This window comes from Dromaius novaehollandiae, chromosome 15, assembly GCF_036370855.1.
Source record: "Dromaius novaehollandiae isolate bDroNov1 chromosome 15, bDroNov1.hap1, whole genome shotgun sequence".
In the NCBI taxonomy this organism is placed as follows: domain Eukaryota; kingdom Metazoa; phylum Chordata; class Aves; order Casuariiformes; family Dromaiidae; genus Dromaius; species Dromaius novaehollandiae.
The window spans coordinates 23,621,008-23,643,516 of record NC_088112.1 but is presented as its reverse complement, the minus strand read 5'-3'; the positions used below and the strand labels follow the sequence as shown (position 1 = coordinate 23,643,516).

Below are 22,509 nucleotides of genomic sequence, written 5' to 3'. Positions count from 1 at the left end.
GCCGCCTGCTGGGAACCCCGCTGGCAGGGACCTGCCGCCGCCGCCCCCCCCGCGGGGCCACCTCGAGAGGCGCAGCATGGTCACCCAGTAGCCCCGCCTGAGAAGACTACACCTCCCAGCATACCGTGCACGCGAAAAGGGCGGCCCGGAAGCCCAGTGCCGGAAGACTACCGCTCCCGGCATGCCATGCCAAGCAACATGGCCGCCCGGAAGCCCAGTGACGGAAGACTACCGCTCCCAGCATGCCGCGCTCAGAACAACCATGCCCCACCGGAAGCCCAGTGCCGGAAGACTACTGCTCCCGGCATGCCGCGCCGAAAGCTACGGCTCCCCGCAGTCCCGCACCCCAACTCCCGCCCCCCACCCGCAGCGCTGGGGCACCTTTGACCCTCGGCACATTCCGTTCCTTTCCGTCCCGCCCCCCTTCCCCTTCCCCCCTGTCGCCCCGGAAACGGCCGCAGAGCCCCGAGCGCGGCCCCGCCAGCCCCACCACCGGCCCGGGGCTCCCCCGACACCCCCGCGACCGGCCCCGCCTCAGCTCCGACACTGCCCCCGCCCCTCCACGACCCTCCTCCCCCCGCTCCCCGACACGCTCCCGAGCTGACACAGGAGACCCCCCCCCGCGCTCCTCCGACCGCGCAGTAAACCGCACCACAGCCCCGGCGCACCCCCTTCCTCCCCCCGCCTCCGTGGCCCCGGGACACTCCCAGCCGCCGGGACCCCCGGCACATGCGGGACCCGCAGCCTGCAGCGCGCCTCCCCCGGCCCTGCTCACCTCCTCCGCGGGGCGGCCGCCGGGCTGGTCCCGAAGGGCCGTGCTCCGTGGCAGCTCCGCTGCCCAGCTCCTGCCCCAGCGCCAGCTCCCCCCAACTGCGGCCCCAGCCCCCAAATGTGGGCCTGCCCTTGCCATCAGCCCCACCTGGGGCCTGTCCTGCCACCCAGCTCCCCCTGGCATTCATCTCAGCCCCAGGGCCCGCAGCTGTGGGCCTGCAGGAACTGGGCAGGGGGCCTGGCCATCAGCCCCTTCAGGGACAGCTGGGGCTGCCAGGGCAGCAGAGGCACCCCCACTCTCCTGACAGCAGCTTGCTGAGAGCTGAAGGGAGAGCCCTGCCTGGGGTGTAGAGTGCGGAAAGGGGAGTATGCGGAGCACAAGAGAACAAATCGAGAGCTCTGGGTGCAACACAAGTCAAGGAAAAAAAAAAAAAAAAAAAAAAAAAAAAAGAACAACGATAGAGCAAACAGAGTGACTCTGGGGGCACCAAAAGGAGGGCCCTGGGGCACACCCAGAAGCACCCAGAAAACTCCAGGACAGGAGAAAAAGCTAAACAGACCTCTGCGGCGTGCCGCAAAACACACACGGGGCCACGGGGCGCACCGAAAGGCACGCAGAAGGCTCGGGGGCAACCCAGAATGTGAACTGAGGGGTCCTGAGGGCATCAGAGGGCAAGTGCAGGGCTCTGGGGCAGACCAAAATACAGAGGAAGGGCCTTGGCGCACACCAGAGGGGTCACCAGGCACGCCGCAGGGCTCAACGCGGCTGACAGGATGGCGCCTGCAGGCTGCCCCAGGCACACGAGCGACACTGCGGAGTGCCAAAAGCAAATCCGGGAGCGGTTCGGGGACCTCACGCAGCCCTGGAGGGGCTCTGGCTGCCCTTGCGATGAGGGGAAACACCCCCAAGAGCCCCGAGGGTCCAGGCAACGCAAGGGAAATTCCCCGCAGCTCTGGGAACAGCACCGGGCTCCCTGGCAAGCGCAGGCACTCCCAAGTACATGGGACTCGGGGACCAGCTCCCAGCCCCGGACACAATGCGTAACCTCCTGCCCCGGGCATCGTGTTCAGGCAAACCGCCCTGGAGCTCGGCACCAGCGTGCCTCCCCTTACCTACGATATCCAAAGAGTCACCGCCGCACCAGCGTCTGTCCGTCCGTCCATCCGTCGGGGAAGGGTCAGCTCCTGCCCCTGCCCTCGACGTGGCAGGTGTCCGAGTAGCCTTCCCCCAGTGCTTTTTCCTTCAGGGCTAGGATTCAGCTCGGAGAGCTGAGAGGAAAATGCCTGATCCCGCCTGCCTGCACTTCTGCCCTAACCCAGGCCAGAGCCCCTCAGGTTACTTAGTCCTCAGCGCTGCCTCGGGGAGGCCGAAATAACTGCTAACGGTCATTAGCCATACTTACCTTAGTTACCCGTGCCAGAACGCCTCCTCCTGCAGCAGTTCCTGGTGATATCGAGGGGCCGCTGCATTCTGGCTTCCTTGTTTCATCCCGTCCCTTCGGTATTAACCGCAAGCAAACGCTCGTCCGTCTCTTCTCCTCGTCAGCATTTGCTGTCCTTGGTTCCATCTCTGTAAGGAAGCGATAAACTCGCGTTTTACTTCCAGTGAAACGCTTAGGTTTATGCACGATCTTTTTCTCTTTACCCTGTTTTCTTTTTCCCCCTTTTTTTTCTTTTTTTCTTCTTCTTTTCCTTAAGGGAAAGGTCTTAATACGGCACTTTGCACCATACGTTGCAGGGTAAACGGTCTGGAAACGTTACACGCAGCAATTAGGGCTAGGTTATTAGGCAGGCGGGCACGTCGCCTAATACCTTCCTAACGCCATCTTCCACGAAACCTTATTTTTATTCCGCTTCAGTGTTATTGTTACTGTTCGCAAACCCTCGTATGCATGCGCTTAACCGACAACTCTCTCGGTCTTTAACTACGTGGAGGAACGACAGCCCTCGATTTGCCTGTCTCCCTTTCAAACCTATTACCTTTTTGAGACTGCTCCTAGCTTCCTCTTACTCTTGCATGCTGGCCTCACAGGCGACGACCAAAACGAACAACTGGATCGCTAGGTCTAGCCCCCTCTCTTCAAGATGTGCCCCTTCGGGGCTTACGTTTCTTGGTCTCTTCAACTTCAGCCGTGGCAATTAATCTAAAAAAGTAAGTATGACATCTATTCCTTTCCGTAGCTGCGTGTACGATAACAAAACAAAAGAGGAAACAGCCAAAGCAAAGCTAAGGCAGATACAGGCAACAGCAGCCACAGGGTAGGAACGGGTTACTCAGTCCTCAGCGCTGCCTCGGGGAGGCCGAAATAACTGCTAACGGTCATTAGCCATACTTACCCTAGTTACCCGTGCCAGAACGCCTCCTCCTGCAGCAGTTCCTGGTGATATCGAGGGGCCGCTGCATTCTGGCTTCCTTGTTTCATCCCGTCCCTTCGGTATTAACCGCAAGCAAACGCTCGTCCGTCTCTTCTCCTCGTCAGCATTTGCTGTCCTTGGTTCCATCTCTGTAAGGAAGCGATAAACTCGCGTTTTACTTCCAGTGAAACGCTTAGGTTTATGCACGATCTTTTTCTCTTTACCCTGTTTTCTTTTTCCCCCTTTTTTTTCTTTTTTTCTTCTTCTTTTCCTTAAGGGAAAGGTCTTAATACGGCACTTTGCACCATACGTTGCAGGGTAAACGGTCTGGAAACGTTACACACAGCAATTAGGGCTAGGTTATTAGGCAGGCGGGCACGTCGCCTAATACCTTCCTAACGCCATCTTCCACGAAACCTTATTTTTATTCCGCTTCAGTGTTATTGTTACTGTTCGCAAACCCTCGTATGCATGCGCTTAACCGACAACTCTCTCGGTCTTTAACTACGTGGAGGAACGACAGCCCTCGATTTGCCTGTCTCCCTTTCAAACCTATTACCTTTTTGAGACTGCTCCTAGCTTCCTCTTACTCTTGCATGCTGGCCTCACAGGCGACGACCAAAACGAACAACTGGATCGCTAGGTCTAGCCCCCTCTCTTCAAGATGTGCCCCTTCGGGGCTTACGTTTCTTGGTCTCTTCAACTTCAGCCGTGGCAATTAATCTAAAAAAGTAAGTATGACATCTATTCCTTTCCGTAGCTGCGTGTACGATAACAAAACAAAAGAGGAAACAGCCAAAGCAAAGCTAAGGCAGATACAGGCAACAGCAGCCACAGGGTAGGAACGGGTTACTCAGTCCTCAGCGCTGCCTCGGGGAGGCCGAAATAACTGCTAACGGTCATTAGCCATACTTACCCTAGTTACCCGTGCCAGAACGCCTCCTCCTGTAGCAGTTCCTGGTGATATCGAGGGGCCGCTGCATTCTGGCTTCCTTGTTTCATCCCGTCCCTTCGGTATTAACCGCAAGCAAACGCTCGTCCGTCTCTTCTCCTCGTCAGCATTTGCTGTCCTTGGTTCCATCTCTGTAAGGAAGCGATAAACTCGCGTTTTACTTCCAGTGAAACGCTTAGGTTTATGCACGATCTTTTTCTCTTTACCCTGTTTTCTTTTTCCCCCTTTTTTTTCTTTTTTTCTTCTTCTTTTCCTTAAGGGAAAGGTCTTAATACGGCACTTTGCACCATACGTTGCAGGGTAAACGGTCTGGAAACGTTACACGCAGCAATTAGGGCTAGGTTATTAGGCAGGCGGGCACGTCGCCTAATACCTTCCTAACGCCATCTTCCACGAAACCTTATTTTTATTCCGCTTCAGTGTTATTGTTACTGTTCGCAAACCCTCGTATGCATGCGCTTAACCGACAACTCTCTCGGTCTTTAACTACGTGGAGGAACGACAGCCCTTGATTTGCCTGTCTCCCTTTCAAACCTATTACCTTTCTGAGACTGCTCCTAGCTTCCTCTTACTCTTGCATGCTGGCCTCACAGGCGACGACCAAAATGAACCACCGGATCCCCAGGTCTTGCTGCTTCCCGGCATTGCCAAGCAACATGGCCGCCCGGAAGCCCAGTGCCGGAAGACTACCGCTCCCAGCATGCCGCGCTCAGAACAACCATGCCCCACCGGAAGCCCAGTGCCGGAAGACTACTGCTCCCGGCATGCCATGCCAAGCAACATGGCCGCCCGGTAGCCCAGTGCCGGAAGACTGCTGATCCCGGCATGCCATGCCTAGCAACATGGTCTCCCGGAAGCCCAGTGCCGGAAGACTACCTCTCCCGGCATGCCGCGCGAAGCAACACGTCCTCCCGGAAGCCCAGTGTCGGAAGACAGAAGTGTTTTCGACACGCGAGAGCAAGAGATAGCGGCGGTGGACGCAATGCGCATGCGCGTCCCCCTTACTGGGGCACTGTTGTTTTTTGCGACACGCGAGGGTCGGTGGGGGCGGCAGTTGCGGTTCTGCGCGCTCGCTCGCTGCTGCACTGCTTCGGTGACACGCCAGGGCCGCAGTTACCACGGTGAACCCCGTGCGCATGTGCGCCCTCGCTGCGTGCAGGACCGCTTTTTCGACAGCCCGGGGAAGCAGCGAGCACTATGGCCCCACCACGCGTGAGCGCCTCATTGGAGCAGTACCCCTATCGCGACACGCGAGGGCAGCAGTGAGCGCGGGGGGGTGTTGCGGAGGGACGCGGTGCGCGTGCGCGTTGCCACTGGGTGCCGTTCTGCTCTTTCCGTGCCCGCGGGCGGCAGAGAGCGCCGCTAAGCCAGTGCGCATGCGCGAGCCCCCGTGCGCCTTAGGGCGGCCGTAAACTACTGCGCATGCGTGCGGTCCCTTTTTTGCAGTGCTGGCTCCTCCCCCTCCCTGGGCAGCTAGCCGCGTGGCCGGGGGGGGCACCGCGCATGCGCTCTTCGGCCGGCTGCAGTACCGCTGTGTGAGCGGGCGAGGGCGGCAGCGAGCGGCGCTACCTGCCTCCTGGGCTCGCTCCCACGCGCAGCACCGCCCCAGCAGCTGCCCCCGCGACTTCCCGTCCTGTCACCCTGGGCCAGCACGCGACTCCAGCACTGGCCTTTGGAGACATTTCACTGCCCCTGCCCAGTCTGATCTGCAGGTATTTACAGTGCCTGCTGCTAGGCACAGACTCTCTGTATTTCATACTCAAGCCCGTTAGTATTATACTAGAGGCTTTATTAACAAAGCTTTCATTCTAACACTGCAAAATATGCTACAGACAAAACTCTCAGAGGCTGCCGTTAAAAAAAAGAACACACACACACACACACAAACACATTACTTAACGGGACAATTTGCAACCATTAAACAAGCAACAGTTGTCTTTAGGACTTTCGACCTCTCACCTTCATCGATTGTTAAACAAAATAAACAGCCAAAAGCAAGCTGCACTATTGTCTCAGACCCCTCAGTTTTTATTATTAAGCAGTAAGAGATGTTTGCACAGCGTATGTCTACCATGTTAAAGCACAAAAACATTAGCATTCTGATCACCTTTTGTGGTACTACAGTTAACAAGCTAAAAAGCCTTGTTCAGTTTCTAAAATATCTGGACTTGTGTAAGAGGGATCACAGCCTAAGGGCTATTACTGTGTGAAAAAGACTAATGCATTGCCTTCCATAAAAGGTGACAACTGTCTTTTTAAAACTTCCAGTGACTCCACAGATTGGTCATTTCTTTTGATTGGTAGCCAGCTTCTTCAAACCCGGCTGCAAGAAACATTTTGCCTTCCAGTCAGAACCTTCTGCTGCCCAGGGATTCAAAGGAGACCGGTCATTCACTACTGTCTGTCAAAATGTACAGGGAAACTGACTACCGTGTCTCCTTCACTGCAGGTTTTTGAGTCTCACAGTCCATTCAATAAACAAAATAGGACGATAAATGTTTTAATCTGCTCTAAGTGCTTTCATATAAGAGAACAGCATCAAAATGAGTTGCTCTTGGATTTAGTCTTCAGAACACACGCTACCCCACCAGTGCCATGGACTCGCTTTAAAGGATCAGTAACGTACAAACTCTTACAGTAATATTCACGGAATGAATAGGCACTTGATCGAGTATGATTGCTCATAAAAAAACTCTGATAATGTGTCGCTAGGTAACAGACCTAGACAGTTATTTACTCTGATCCTTCAGCTTATATTTCTTCAGCTGGATGCAGTCAAAGGTGTCTTTTCCACATGCCACCGTCAGGGCCTCCCCAGCAATTCCTGCAGCAACTCCCCCCTCTGAAGAAACAACTGAAGGGCATTGATAACCTTGTTAAAAGAACGGGGAAACCAACGCATACTGTGCACAGCACTCAAAGACCCAAGCTCTAGGTCAAAAATAAAACTCTGAAGTAGATTAGGTGGGCCAAAGAGGCAACTTCTTTCTGCCTCAACGTTCCTTGCGCATATGTAGGCTGCCTCTCCCTGCTATAATGGTATTCAATTCCAGCAAGGACACAGTGGAAAATTTAGGAAACTACAGGACTTACCAGAAGCATTTCCAATCCCTTGGGAAAACAGCTGAAGGAGAGGATCGCATGGGCTGTGTGACTAGAAAGAATACTCTGTGTAAAGGCCTGAAGTGACCAGCCCAGAGCATGGATCTCATGATCATCGATTACAGAGCCCGCTGCAGAGCAGGAGTTCTCATGTTCTCGTTGAATATATCGCTGCCTGTGAAACGCAATACACCACAGTAATACAGATTGTCAGAGGCAAGCCTGGAATAAGAACGATAGAAAAGTATACGCTGAAGACAGATATGAAGTTACAAGCCACTTGGAATTCAGACACAACTCTAGATTTACCACCTATTTAAAGGCACATCTTCCGGAACTCTGTACCGTTTATTTTCCCAGAAGCTTGATACAAGGACGAAATGCATATCAAAGAAAGGTACAGCATAACTGCGCTGGCCTACACATTACCGGTTTCAACCGCTGCACAGTTAAAGTGCTACAATTCCTGCTAAGAAACAATGTCAAAGCAGAATGATGAAGTAGGTCATAATTCTGAAACTGGACATAAAGGAGCCTCTTTTGCAGTCATGAGCTGAAATGCAGCATTCTCATTCTCTCCGATAACCTGTTGTAGAGATTGGCAGCCGTGCAGTGGCTTCCACATGACACAAAGGAATTAGATACTTGGGCAAATGCCATGTTCCGAATGCGGAACTATAGATCTGAATGCACAGATCTAAACAAACGCCTGTGACGTACCAGAGGTCTAGGGCATTTACATTTACCATATATCAGTTCTCCTATGTCAGCTCTCTCCTATGTGGATAGGCTGTTCCGTCTTCTTTATTTGTTAGCTGACAGACAGGCCCTATGAGAAAGCAAAGGAAGGAAGAGATTCAAAATGAAATTAAACAGAGTAGAGGTAGCCTCAAAGGGTTGGACCGATCTTCCCCCACCCAGCCAAACCACCTTTGGAAAGGCACATCTCAAAATACACGTAGTTCTGTGCTCACTGCATTCCTGAGAGCCCAGTAGTAGATGGTGCTTGTTGAACAGGAATGAAATGATAAAACAGATGTTTAATAGTCTCAAAGCGATTCACGGCATGTACATATTATGATAAACCGAAAAGGAAAAAAAGATAATTGGGGGGGGGGGGGGGGGGGCAGGAGGGAATCCTTAAAGCTTTCAACAACAGCATCTTAATATGGTTTATCTGCACCTTAATTCTGTCCCTTGGGCTTTGAGGGCAAGGCTGCATTTCGCAAGTTACTGAAATCACACATTCATTGCTCATGATAACCATGTTAAGAAGAGTCCAGAGGAATACAGGTGTCCACCATCACACGCCCCCTGGCAGAGAGCGCTCTGCGACAGACGGAGCCAAGAAGAGCAATTAATAACACCTTTACTTATTCTAGTGCAGTCATAATATTTTACTGTTCGTTAGTCACTCCTCCCAGATTCCAGCTATGCTTACACGGTCATGTGAAAATCGCAAGCAACAATACTACCGCTAGGTCCAGCAGCTTCTCTTTGAGTTGCTCTCCTCTGTCGTCTTTACGCCATCCCTGGAACTTAATTTTAAAAGACTAGGAACTCAGTTTAAAAAGGCAATATAACCACCACTAGGTGCTTATATTTTTGGAGGACTTTTCCCGAGCTTTAATTGTGACCGATGAAACCATTTCATCTGAGATGACTTACAGCTACGTTCACCTTTTACAAAAGCCTGAACCGTTTCTTTTATGGGCGGGTTTTCATTTTGTATCTTGTCCGTAATCTGCCGCACAAAGTCTCCAGGTCCTGCTGTTTCTGAAACAGGTTTTTTGTGTGTGTAAACTAAAGGTGGTGGTTGCAAATTGCCTCATTAAGAAGTATGCGTTACTTTTTTTTTTAATGCAGGCCAAGCATGTGCATTGCTGATCAATTCCATCCATTCTTTAAAAGAAATTGACAGATTTAATAACTTATAAATAAGAATTGCCTAAAAAATAGGCAGTGGTCTTAATCCCTTAGGACTTTGATCATCTTGTCTTTTAAGATTAAAAAAGTAAGGGATGTTTGCACAGAGTATGCCTACCACACTAAAGCATGAAAAACGTGTTCTGATTGTCTTTTGCAGTCCTGCAGGCAACAAGCTAAGAAAGCTTGTTCAGATGGTGAAGTATCTGGACTTTCTGAGCTGCGATCACAGCCTGCAGGCTATTACTCTGAAAAAGACTACTGGCTTGATCTCCCATATACCATTTACTTGGCTTGATTACTACAGGTATTAGGAATGAAAGTACAGAGCCTTTTAGAAAAGCCAAATATTGTCTTTTAAATTTCCTCAGAACTGTCATTACTTTTGATTGCTAGCCACCTTCTTGCAACCAAGCTGCAAAAACTTTAAGACAACAAAAATTCTGCCTTCAGGTCAGAACTCTCTGCTCCCCAGGACTTAAAGAGACATGACTGTCTAGTAAAAGTTGTACTAAACCCTATAGCAAATCACAAGATGCTTTCTCCAGGGGATCTGACCACTGTATCCCCTTCACCTTCACTAAGGCTTTTCAGTATCATAATCCATTCAATAAGCAAAACAGTACAATCAATGTTTTAATCTGCTCTAAATGCTTTTCTAGAAGAGAACCATATAAAAATGAGGTAATAAAGCATTTAGTCTTCATTATACATGCTACCCCTGTGTCATAGACATATTTTAAAACATCAATAACATACACTTTTCACAATAATGTTCAAGGAAGGAATATACACTTGATCTCAGGTATGCCTGTTCCTAGAAAGCTATGACAATGGGGCCAGGGAGCAAACCTAGACGAACCATTACTCACTCAGAGCCTTTGGCTCTCGGTGCTTCCAGTGAATGTAGTCAAAGACATCTTTTCCATGTGCCACTGGTAGGGCCTCCCCAGCAACTTCTGCAAGCATATTATAGATGAGATTTTAAAGGTAGAACTTATGCCTGAAGTGCCAAACACATTGCAAGATTAAGACAAATTGCTGCAAGAGAAATGGATTTGCACAAAAGTCACAGACCTTTTCATATGGTCACAGAGATACTTAGGTATTAATTCCTATTAGTGTCACAGGAAATAAGGTATCTAATTACCTCTGGGGCTATAGGCTTATTCAATTTAAAAATGATAGAAATGGACAGACAGTCCTCACTCCCTTTCATGTAAGAAAACACCTTTTCTTTATTCTGTGCAAACAATCATTCTAACACTTCTCTGACTGACCATGGTATGTTGTGAAACCCCCGCAGGACCTGAGGAAAGGTTTGTCTCTAAATGTCTTTACTGAAGAAAATCAATTTATAGATTGGCTTTCACAAAGAAACAGTTAGCTCTGTAACTGACAGCCACTTGTTATCTTCCTGTGACTTACTAACACACTCGGGCACACATGCTGCACAGGGACAACCCCCCAGGGAACAAGGAGAGGAGGGATGGGGAGACAGAGGGACAGAGAGGGAAAGAAGGAAAAGAGAAACAGAGAGGCAAACAGAGACATTTCAAGAGAGAGAGAAGGATGGGGAGCCAGACAGAGTTACAGGGGCAAACAAAGGGATGGGGAGTGAAAGGGGCAGGAGGAAAGGGATGTAGAGGCAAGCAGAGGGACATGAGCCAGACAAAACAATAGGGGGGCAGAGACAGTGACAAGGAGAGGAAGAGAAGGATGGAGAGCAAGATGGAGGAATGCAGCGAGGATGAGAGGGATGGGAGCCAGACAGAGGGATGGAGAGTGGAATAAAAGAGGGATGGAGAGTCAGACAGACAGGCAGAGAGCTGGAGAGAGGGATGAAGAATGGAGAAGCAGACAGAGGTGGAGAGAAAAAAAGAGGGAGAGGTAGCCAGGCAGAGCGAGAGAATGAGTGGGAGAGAAAGAAGCATGGAGAGGGGCACAAATGGATGGAGAAGCAGACAGAGGGAAGGGGAAAGAAAGAGATAGAGAGCCTGACTGGAGCAAGCAGATGCAGAAGGGTGGAAACACTGAAAGGAGGACAAGGAAGGGACAGAGAGAAGGTGGTAGGGATGAAGAAGATCACACTAGCTCAACAGAGGCAGGAACAAATGGAGAGGCTGGCAGGGATGGAGGTGCGGGTATGCAGAAGGGCAGAGGGGGATGCTGGGAGGGATGAGCAGCAATACCGTTTTGACCGGGCCACCAGTCATCGCTGCGCCCTACGGCAGCAGCCCTACGATGGGAGTGCTCCTGCATCCCCAGCACTGCACGCTCCCGAGCTGGGGCTCGCTAGAGCATGAGCCCGGCAAGGGTAACAGCGAGTGCAGTTGGAGCTCTTTGGGTTATCTTTAAAGGGTCAGATCAGCTATCTAAGCTACTTGTCGTGAAAGGGGAGGTTAACACTTTCAGACAAAACTTTTCAGAATACGGACTGGATATAAGGGTACTGGGAGAACACAAAGATGAGCACTCCAATTTTAGTTAATGCTAATAAGAGTATTTTCTGACTTTTTTTTAAACTTCCCACCACATCATCTTAATATTCCAAATATAAGAAATATACTGAAAAACCCATTAGGGAAGTGTAAAAAAAAAAAAAAAAAGTAGGACAATACAGAGAGTACAAAATAGTGTGATTCAGCCTAATATTCTGGGTAAACTTAACAGCAATACCTGACACAAGTCTTACTAAAGCAGTGAAGTTACAGAACAGACTCGAGAGTAACATAAGATTAACACAAAAGGTAAAAAGCAGATACAAACTCAAATGCTAAGATGAGATAACCAAGTAATGTTAAAGGTAGAGAAAGACATTCCAGTACAATGGCAAGATCAAATTTTTAAAAACATTGCCTTCTAAATGTTACAGGGGAAGGAAGGATAAAGCCCCCCCCCATACACACTGAATACCTATATTGTTCCATCCTAGCACCAAAAGAAAAAAACATGAAGCTCCATCAGTTCCCCTGCTTAGCTGTTTCCCAACCTCGTATCCCACTAAGAATTTGATTTACTGAAATAAATGAGGACTGAAGGCAAAATAAGTAAGACGGGATTCTAGTGCAGACTTCTAATAAAAGTTGCTAGCTTGTTGTTCTGTGATCTGTTCACATTCATCGTGTGCTCCTTTGAGTTGCCTCAGGGAACTAAACGCATTGCCTAATGGAGCTGATCGAGGAAAACAAGTCATAGGAGCAGTTGGCCCTTTCTCTCTCCCTCTCTCTCTCAAGGTTTCATCATCAGCTCATCATCAGTGCTGCTCATAGCCTTCCAAACCTGGAATTGACACTGCAGAAGATTATCTGTAGCTTCTTGCCAAAGCACCACGGATAATGGAAAGCAACAAGGGAAAAAAGCTGTTCTCCTGGATCTGCACAAGACTCTCAGGTACCACACAGTACTAAGTTCTTATCGACAAACCTGCCTGACAGATGCAAAGTGTGCCAGCCCTCCCTTATCTGCACTGCCCCATTTGCCTTTCACAGGATTTCAGCTCTATCCTAAAGCAGAGCTCTAAAAGTCAGGGAAAATTCACAATAGCATCTGAATGAAAGTTGCATCATTTCCAACCCTCCCTTTAGAACTCTAAGTCAGTCATCAAAGGATCTTAAAAGAAATCCTTGGTACTGTTGCCTACACGAGCTCATACCTGTAAAGCAGTGCCTGGAGATCTGAGCTGAACCCCAAGTTAGACGTAGCCACTAATCCTGCTTTTATCTTTTCATCAGTAGAGGAAAAGCCTTTTGGGTGCTCTTCTCACTGCACCCTTCCCTCCTCATCCACTTTTCTAAGCATTCTTAAAAATCGCTGTAACACCAAGCAATAGCCTAAGCACCAACTAAGCCATGCCACACTGTCATGCAAATGCTTCAGAGGCCAGTCACTTCCTCCCCCCCCCCCCACTGAAATAATTCTACATGAACAAACCTAAGATGCTCACTTCCTACTGAGTCCTACACCAGATCATACTTCCACTTAACTTTCCACTTCAGAAGAATATTTTTTTAAACCACTTTTGAAGCTAGCATGGTGACATGTGATACATATGAACACTACCCATCGCAACAGGCTGCAAGCTCACTACTATTTGAGATGAAGATCCAAGAGGTTATAATCGATTCTTTTCTACAAAAGACAGCTACACAGGAATCAACAAGCTGTTACTGAATACTAGGAATTACAATGGGTAGAAGGTAGGAAGAAGCCAAAATAAAAAAATCAGAGTGCAGTTATGTCACCCTCTTTAAGTCTATGGACACCTGCATCTTGAATGCTGTCTGCAGTTCCAGAGTCTCCAGGATAATAAGGCTGTTTTGACAGAAACAGCGAGATGCCTTGCTGCAGGAAGGACCAGAGTCTGGGAATTTGCATGGCTTTAGCAGTGCTGCATGCCTGAATCTATGCTAGGCTGAGCCCTTGCAACCAGCCCCAGATAGACCTGTGACACCAGCCAGGTGTTTGGTGAAATGGGGAAAGCAGGGGGCTGACTTCAAAGTAGGATCTTGACAGAACTGAAGGAAAGGCAGGAGGAATCAGCTTTGAAATTTTTCACGCTAAAGCCGCTTTTCTGCATTTTCACCCCACATAGACCTATTCCATCCAAAGTCCCCTTAAGGCAATGCACAAAGAAAAGGGGAGCTGGATAGGATGTGCATCAGAGCTGAATCCCAGCATTTCTTACTCATCTCCTCTCTCATATATTTACCTTCTGAGGAGATTTCCCCCCCCCCCCCTTGCTTTACAACCTATGTAGAGTAAAGCAACAAGGAGTCAGCATGGACTAGTGAAAGGACTGAGTCAAGTACCACATTAGCATGGGAACTGTAGGCTCATTGTGAACTGCACAGGCAAACGAGCCCAGATGTAGGAGTAAGTCATGAGGTCCGGGCAATTCTTTGTAATGCGTCTATTGCTATAATGGATCAACTACTCATACACCCTTATTGCTGTGTACATCAGTATTGAGGGTTTCTCTCCAAGTTTTCCATATCATCTGATATTCCCAAGAAAAGCTGTAGCCCATCCTTTTGCACAGCAGGCACAGGAAAGTTTCTTAGTGAACTAAACTGTTATGCTATTTTCTGTACTCACAGGAAGGTAGTGTCAAGCACCATAGGGGCTCTCATATTCACCCTTAACTCCCTAGAGGGAGGTGATCCATGTCCATGTGTGACTCAGCCTGCTTGTGTGCAGGCCAATATACATATACTGGAAACTCAGCTAGCCATTTCAAGCCTACTTCCAAAGTCTCATGGCTTGTTTTTCATTGCTCCCATGCCACAGGCAGGGAAGCTGCACCCCTTCCATCACTTCTGCCTATGGCCAGCTCAGCTCAGAGATACTGACAGTCTGAATGCAGTTTAAGAGGTTGCATGTACTCCAGCAGTGCCCTAGCTTCCTGATGGAGCCACAGCATTCCCTGGCAAGTCTAGCTCCCATGTCTGAAGAGTCCCCTATTTGTTTGAAGTCAGTGTCCATGCTTCCCAAATGCCTGCAATTTCTAGGCTTTATGTCTTCACTGATGGCCTGGTCCACTCCTTCAGCAGCAAGCATACAAGGTTTTAAAGACAGTTTTCTAAAACTTTCTTTTCACCCTGAAACTGAAGTACCTGAGATTAGGCAATAGCACAGCTGTGTTACTGCTCCTGAACAGTCTCTGCAAGTTTTGTGCATGTTTCTGGGCAAAGGCTGAAGGAAGCAGTCAGAGGGGGGGGTTGGTCTCCAGGAATGCCACACAACTAATCTGAGTTTCTGGAGAAGGAACACAAAGCTCTTTGGTGGGAGATAGTTCACAGAGACTAGCTATCCCAGTAAGGGGGCTCAGATCTTCCTTGTCCTCCCTCTCCTCATGAGCTCAGATCATTCCCTTGGTGCTGTTCCCATGGACTCTCTCTCATCCCTTCCTCTCCCAGCTTTCAAGAACTGTGGGTGGTGGGTATGCCATTCCTTTAATTCCCTGAAGGGCAGCTGTGAGCATTCACCACTGCCACACCTTCTCCACCTGGGCAGGAGGGCAGCAGGATGTCCCCAGGGAGCACATGGACAGTTACAAGTTCTTGAGTGCTATATGAAAAGTGTAAGCGGACCAAAAAGCCAAGGTCTCAAACTACAAGGAAAGGAAAGATTTGTTCCTGACCAGCTGCTCAGAGGGCCTCAAGGAAGTGCATCCAGTTCTAAACACCCTGGGAGCTCTGTACGGGCTGCAGACTAGGGACACAGAAAGTATCATTAGAGACACAGAAAGTATTACTCTTCCTCCAACCCCAAACAGAAAGATCATCTCAGCCTGGCTCAGTAGTGGAGAATTTTAGCATCTGCCCCAGATTCTGGAACTCATCAAGAATTTAGTGAAAATTAAACTAACAGAATGGAACATTTGCTGTATCAGCACTGAGTAGTACCCCATGGACAGCCTCAGTGTGGTTCATTCCACAGACATCTCCCTTTGGTGGCAAACTTGAATAGTTTTGACAAATTTTCCCATAAAAAGCCTGCTTTGACACTTCTGTCATTCAAAATCAAGCTCCACATATGACCATCCCTTCCCTCCAAATCCAGACTGTAGAATTAAAATATCCTTTGTCTGCCACCACGGAAACACTGTAGCTTCAAAGTAGAAAAGGTAATTTCAGAATTCATCATAACACAGACAGTGACAATCCCTGATCTTGCAAACATGTTTGCCATGAGAACGGGCTGTACTAGTATAGAGTTGGCCAAGTCAGGCCCCTGCTCTCCCCCCCCCCCCCCCAAAAAAAAAAAAATTGAACTACATGAAGTGCCAATCCCCCTTCATCTGCTATCCCACCCAATTCCAATTTTCTCTCTGGATCAGCATCACAGCCTAGAACAGAGCATTAGTTGCCACTGTAAACTCTCAGCATGCTCCAGACAGCAGTTCCACTTCTGGCTTCCCTTCTAGAGCCACATACGGGTCCAAAGAAGAAACACTAGCATTCAGAGGTAGATGTCAGGTATGGTTGGCTCTGTCAGTTCATATCTAATGTGCTGCTTGGGGACTAGGAAGCTCTCACCTAAACCACTTTCCATAACTGACAGCAGACCAGTCAAGTGTCATCAAATGACACCAATAACATATTTACAACACACATCACGCAAATTCTTCAGATTCTAAAAAAACAAACAAACAAAAACAGGAAGTGTTTTTGTTTTTCCCCAAACATGGCTTTTCTTGTAAACAATGCATCTGTACTATACATCATACAGTGGGGTTCTGTGCACCACAGTACTACCAAACCTTTAGATCAGGACTCTGTTCAGAGCTGTTATCACTTCAAGAGTTGCCCCCTTCACAGACCACTATCTGCAAAACATGCAGTAAAACAGCTTCCTGAAACCCATTTGTTTTTTATTTAATCTTGCTGTGCTGCTACTACAGGAGGACCTGTTGTCACACCACAGGAAGCAATATTAGTTCCTTGGTTTGGACATCTTGTGATACAGCTCTAAAGCACCACAGCTGGCTTGGAGAAGATCAACTGTGTTATACAGAATTTTGTTTTGAGAGATTAATTTACTATAAATTGCTGAAAACTCAAACTTTAAAACACACAAATATCATCTATGAATATGAAAATAATGTATAACTTCAAATTAAAAATTGATTTAATGCAAAAAGATCTGTTCATTTTACTAATTTCTACCTGGTAACAAAACACTATCATTATATCCAAAACTATGGTTAATGTATATGTACAGTAGAACATGGAAAAAAGCTTCTGTGAATGCCCTCATGTTTTCTCCAAACACCACACTTAAAGCAGCGGCTACTAGAGCTCAGCACAGGACAAGGAAAAGAAAAAGAAGCTGAAGGTTACCTAATTGCCTTCTTTTTCCATCTACTAGGATAAAAATTCATAGCTTTCAGATAAACATAAGGACTCTGAACACAGTTATTCTTCAAAATAACTTGATTTAAAATTATTTAGCATTGTCTGTGTTTGGTGAGCACAGGCATATAGAGTTCCCCATCCAGATATCCTGTCTGACACAGACTTGATTATTAATTTATCCATTGCAAGTGTTTAAATCATCTAGCAGAAGGAATCCAGAGAAATCCAAGGTAAATTCTTAAGTGCTACAGATGAAATTCATATCCTCCAATGAGAGCAGCACTATTTTCACTTTGTCACAATTTAAGTGATGTAGAAGCTTCATGCCTTGTCCTCATCTTCCCCAGATGAGATTCCATCATGAACGATAAGCTCTCATTACCCGACAGCTAAACCATCTGGCAAAATTACTGACACAACACAGAAAATTGTAGCAGAGGTGGTATGGTTATAGAGTTTTTGAAGTTTGGAGCAATTTAAAAACAGGGTTCCCCCCCCCCCCAATGCAGAAATGCCTTCTGCAAATATAAAGTGTTATCTAATTCATATACTCTATTTTTTTTCCAGTTGTGTCCTTTAAACTGCATTTAGAAACCTAGCTAAGGCTCAGATTCTCACCTTTCAGTTACTGTATGGGAATCTGGCAGTCAAATAGTTTTCCATTATGCTCCCAAACACATAGATATGCCCCAGTCTGTTCACAAGTACCTACTGATGCCAGAACACAGCCTCTTTTAAAGGCAGCCCTTCTGATCCCAGTTTCTTCCCACAGAACTTCTTTCAGGCATTAAGAAGACCTGTAAAAGGCCAAGTACTCCCAGAGGCATGGAGCAGTCTTGACTCTCACAGGTGCATCCAGGTGGTGCACACAAACATGCAAGTGAAGGAGCATTAAGAGCACTTTGTCCAACCTACTCCAGTACAGAGAGAAGGTTTAGTGTTTCTTTGTGCCTTCTCCAAATATTGGAAGTAGCTTGACTAGTACTCCTTAAAACCAGAATATAGACGTGTGAGGTTTACACAGTGCTTTACAGTGCACTCACTCCTCATTCTTCCCTTCCAGTTGTTGCCAACTGCCAGCAGAAATGAACCATGAAAAGCAGTACCAAAAATAGAAGTTATGAACTTCATACTTAAGTCATGTCCTTTGTGTTATGCTTCAAAGATCTGCATTCTAGCATTTGTCTCCATGCACCCTGATCAGCTATCCTGTGCAACAGCAGCTGTTTGGTAGTGTGATGATTAGCTAGACAAAACTCAAACCGATGCAAAGAAAGATGCATCCACACTTAAGACTCTTCATTGAAATGAAGAGTCTGTAGTGCAATAAAAGAGAACATCGTGGCAAAGGTGCTGTCAGCAGCCTTGGTGGCACCCATGCTTAAGGCGGCACAGGTGAAGGAAAGTACTGATAGAGGTGTTGCAGCATCTCGTAACAACTGAAGTCTCCCTCCATCTAGATGCCAAGGCTGGCATACACAGCACACGTAACAGCATGCATTTTTTCCATGGAAGTAGCATTTTGACAGATTCCCACTTATTTGTCATAGATTAAGCAGTGCCCACAGCTACAGGTATCAGAAAGGAAACACTCTGCAAACACTACTCGAAGCCTTTGGCCCTTCTCCCAATTAACTGTTAATTTGCATTCATGTCAATTAACACTTTATGGAAGTTATACCATCTTCCCAGGCTCCCAAAAGGCTTTTATTGAGACTTCTTTTAACCCAGATGCAAGCAGCAATAACAGGTGGGGGGGGGGGGGGGGAGGTAGAACTCTCCATGTGACTCCCTCACCATGTCGCTTGGTCACAGCTATCACAAACATCACTACCCATCACAAAAATTGCAGTAGTTTAAATCTCACTTCCTGAATCAATGGAATTATGAAAGCATACCCACCTTAACCAGAAAGTAAAACAGCTTTCTAATCCTTGCAATTTCAGGGGGGAATTCGGGGGGGGGGGGGGGAGGTGTAGAAATCAAGAGCCTTAGCCTCAGATTACAAAAGGAAAGTGAAGAAACCCAAACTGGGCAACTTTGAATGTCTTCTTTGAGCCTGACATGATTGTTTTTATGCCCAAGAGTAGACATATTGTTACAAGGAAATTTAAGGATGATCAACATAGGCATTTCCAAACAAGAATAGCCAAGCTGTTTTTGTTTCTAAACATAAGGTGGCAGCATAGGGATACTAGTATCTGAGGCCTATTAGCAGCATCTTTGAAGAAGCTGAACAGCTCTGTTGCAAGAACAAGAGTGACCCAGCCAGCTCTCTCTGAAGTTTAGAAGTTATCAGAAGTCTCTAAGGCCTGCACAGAAGAGAAGCCTTGAGCATAATTCTTTCATCTGTACCACTCAACAACGACTGCCCTCAAAAGCCAGCATAAGCTACCACCTTCCTAGAGGAAGGGCACACAATCCCTGCCACTTTCTGTCCTGCCACAGCAAAATGGGAAGATGTGCAGCACCAGCTTTCCAGTCATTGCAAGCAGGCAGCTGGCCTTTCAAGTCCATGAACAGATGGCATGGATTAGAGTGATTTTACCTCTCCTCTGCTTAGAGTTACAATAGTCCATGCTAGAAAAGACACAAAAAAGCACCACTCCCCCCCTGCCCCCCAAAAAAGCAGGAAGACATTTCTTTGCACCTAGCATTCCTGCTTCCAAAAATGAAGCATGTTTCCTGCTTCTGAATGCTTGTCTCTTTCAGACAGAAAAGCTTATAAAGCTCAACTTGCAAGAACATTGTGAGTTTTGATGTTTCTAGTGGAACCTATATGCATTTACATCTTGCCAAATTCTGTTTAAGCACGAGAACATTCTGTATCAGATCAAGAAAGATTATAGCAAAATGGCAAAATCTGCAGCTAAGAGGAGACATTTGGTTCTGAATATCTCTAACTTTACTTATTCAGGGAAGAATTAATTTTGTGATCAGCCCTCTCTCCTCTAGAGCTGATTTCTACTTAAAAAGTGTTTTATAAACCTATTTAACCTTCTCTGATGATTAAGGCCAAACCTTAACTGTGCTGAAGAACTGCAGTTATCATAGTTTGATTATCTAAATGACTTTGACGCAAGACTGACACCTGTGCAATGGGGAAATAAATGATGATGACAACTCTCTGCATCATCCCCATCACCAGTACCCGGCAGAGGGATTCCTGTGTATTGCACCAAGGGCAATTCAGTTACCAGCCCCAGGGGCACAGGACACAGGCAGAGCAGGGTTCCCAGGAAAAAAGGATGTTGGGGACAAGGAGCTCAGCAAGACTGTTCGAACAGTGACACCTTCAGTGGCAACAACTGGAGCTGGCAACCCCAGTGCTGTGAAAGAGAGGAAAGTCCTGCGGTGAGAAAGCATCAGCCTGACAACAGAGAATGATTCTGGGGCAGATCCTCCCTAGGAAGCAAAAGCTTTGCCACAGAGGATCTCGCTGCAGGGCAGGGATGCTGGCACCAGAGGAACAGAGAGGGAAGCCATAGCAGTATGCAGTGCTATGTCAGCAATAGGACTACCTAGGATTACACCTTGCCAGCCAAGTACAGAAAAGAGGAACAGAGGAGGAGTTTGGGGAGATTTTTTGGAAATGCTAAGGAAGAAATATTAGTCTTTGTTTGTGTGGATACAAAGGACACAGGGGAAAAAAAGGCAGGGGAGAGCTTTTGGTGACAAAGCTTAGGCTAAAATATGAAATTGAAAGCAAAGGCCTCCCTGACTTTTTTCTTTTTTTAAATGTTCTCGCTACCACACAAAGGACCTGAGACGCTGAGTGACCATGCATGGCTGAAAAAATGGTGCAAGGAAGAGGGATTCCAAAACACTAGGAACTACAGAAACATTTCAAATAGAAGGAACCTACAGAGGAAGCGTGGCCTTCATCATAAGCCACATGCAATCAGTCTGCTGACATTTACAACTAAAAAAAAAAACAAAAAAAGATACCAGGGAGTTGAACCTAAGAATTACAGAAAAGCCAACAAGTGCGAAAAAGGGCCTAGTTTGGGGTGATGCATACTGTAGGACTACAAAGATTTATATCTTTACTTCTAAGTAAAGCCTAAGCTTTACTAAGTAAAGCATTCATCAAAACACAAGAACAGCTCAACATTCTTGCCAGAGAAGCAAAACCCAGGTATCTACTACAATGGGTCCCAGCTTCAAAAAGGGAGTTAAACTTCTTTATTTTATGTAAAAAGAAACTAATGGGGCAGCTAGAAAAATAAAAATATTTTCAAGTTGCTGGGAGAACATTTAAAGGCATTGTAGCAGAGATCATACATTATCACCTGTTAGGAAAGGCTAAGAAGAGATCCAAAATACTTATTCTGATAAGGAGGAATTAAGATATCCCTCAAAAAACTGAAGTTATGCTCAGAGGCAGAAAACAGCAGCAGCCACAAACTTGCACTTTAAAGCACAACACCACGGGCCAGAAAAATAGTCTGAGGAAAACAATTTGCAGACAGCATGAGAACTGACGAGTATTTTCTCAGCCACATGAGGAACTGGAAGACTATCAAAGAGTTTGTAAGGCCAATTGATGGTCAAAACATAAGGAGGGTTTTTGCACCCATTTTACTTCAGGCAAACTTGGGAAAGTTCCTGTGCCAAAAAGCTTATTTTGAGTTGCATCACAGAACATTTCAAACAGAAGTGTCTTTGGGAAAGATTACAGAAGGGATTAAGCCAGCAAAAACAAACAGCAACTAGTCATGAGACCATATAGTAATAAGCAAGTGTAATAGCTGTGCTGTTCTGCCTCAGTACCAGGGGACTGGAAGGTAGCATACCTAACACCAATTTTAAAGAGGCTTCAGAAAGCTTTGGGCTTATAAATCCGGAACTCATTCCAGGCACACTGACAGAAGTATTCTGAAGGTTAAAATTAGTGGGTACATAAGCAAATAGCAAATGCAGAGAAAGAGTCAGCATGGTTTCTGTAAAGGGAATTCATGCCTGAAAAATCTTCTAGAATTTTGGAAGAATCAGTGAGCATATGGACATGGGAGATGCAGTTGATATACTGTATTTGGATTTCCAGAAGCTGTACAGTACAGACCCTCAGCAAAGTCTCTCAATTTGTGCTGCATGAGACAAAAGCAGAGGTTGGGCTACAGAAAAGCAACTAGTTAAAAGATGGAAAGAGCTGGGATAAATGGTTAGCTTTCACAGGCAGGAGAAGTCATCCACAGACTCATGCAGAGATCTCTGCTTAACCCTGAGAAACTTTTCATATTTATAGTGGATTTGGAAAAGTCAGGAGAAAAGCAAGGTGACAAAGACTTCTGACAATGTTATGTTTTGAGTGGTTAAAAAAAAAAAACACAACACACACACACACTCTGTAAAGTTGCTGCAGGGGCTAACAATATGGTCGAAAAAGACAATAAAGCTGCAGATGAAATTCAGTGTGGATAATGCATGTAATGATCGTGCAGTCACAGGGATGGGGGGGATAGTGATCTGAATTACACATTGCGTGACGGTCCCCAAGAAGCCTGTTACCACCCAAAAGAGATCTTGACATAATAATGGGTT

The 22,509-nt window shown here is 46.9% G+C and overlaps 1 long non-coding RNA gene across 1 annotated transcript; it reads right to left on the bottom strand.

Moving 5' to 3' along the window:
* Positions 1–1,038: 1,038 nt before the first annotated feature.
* Positions 1,039–2,333, bottom strand: LOC135330048 (uncharacterized). The gene is made up of 2 exons (XR_010391809.1): positions 2,175–2,333; positions 1,039–2,040 (listed from the first exon to the last, which is right to left on the bottom strand). It is a non-coding gene; the product is annotated as an uncharacterized LOC135330048 (long non-coding RNA).
* Positions 2,334–22,509: the final 20,176 nt, after the last annotated feature.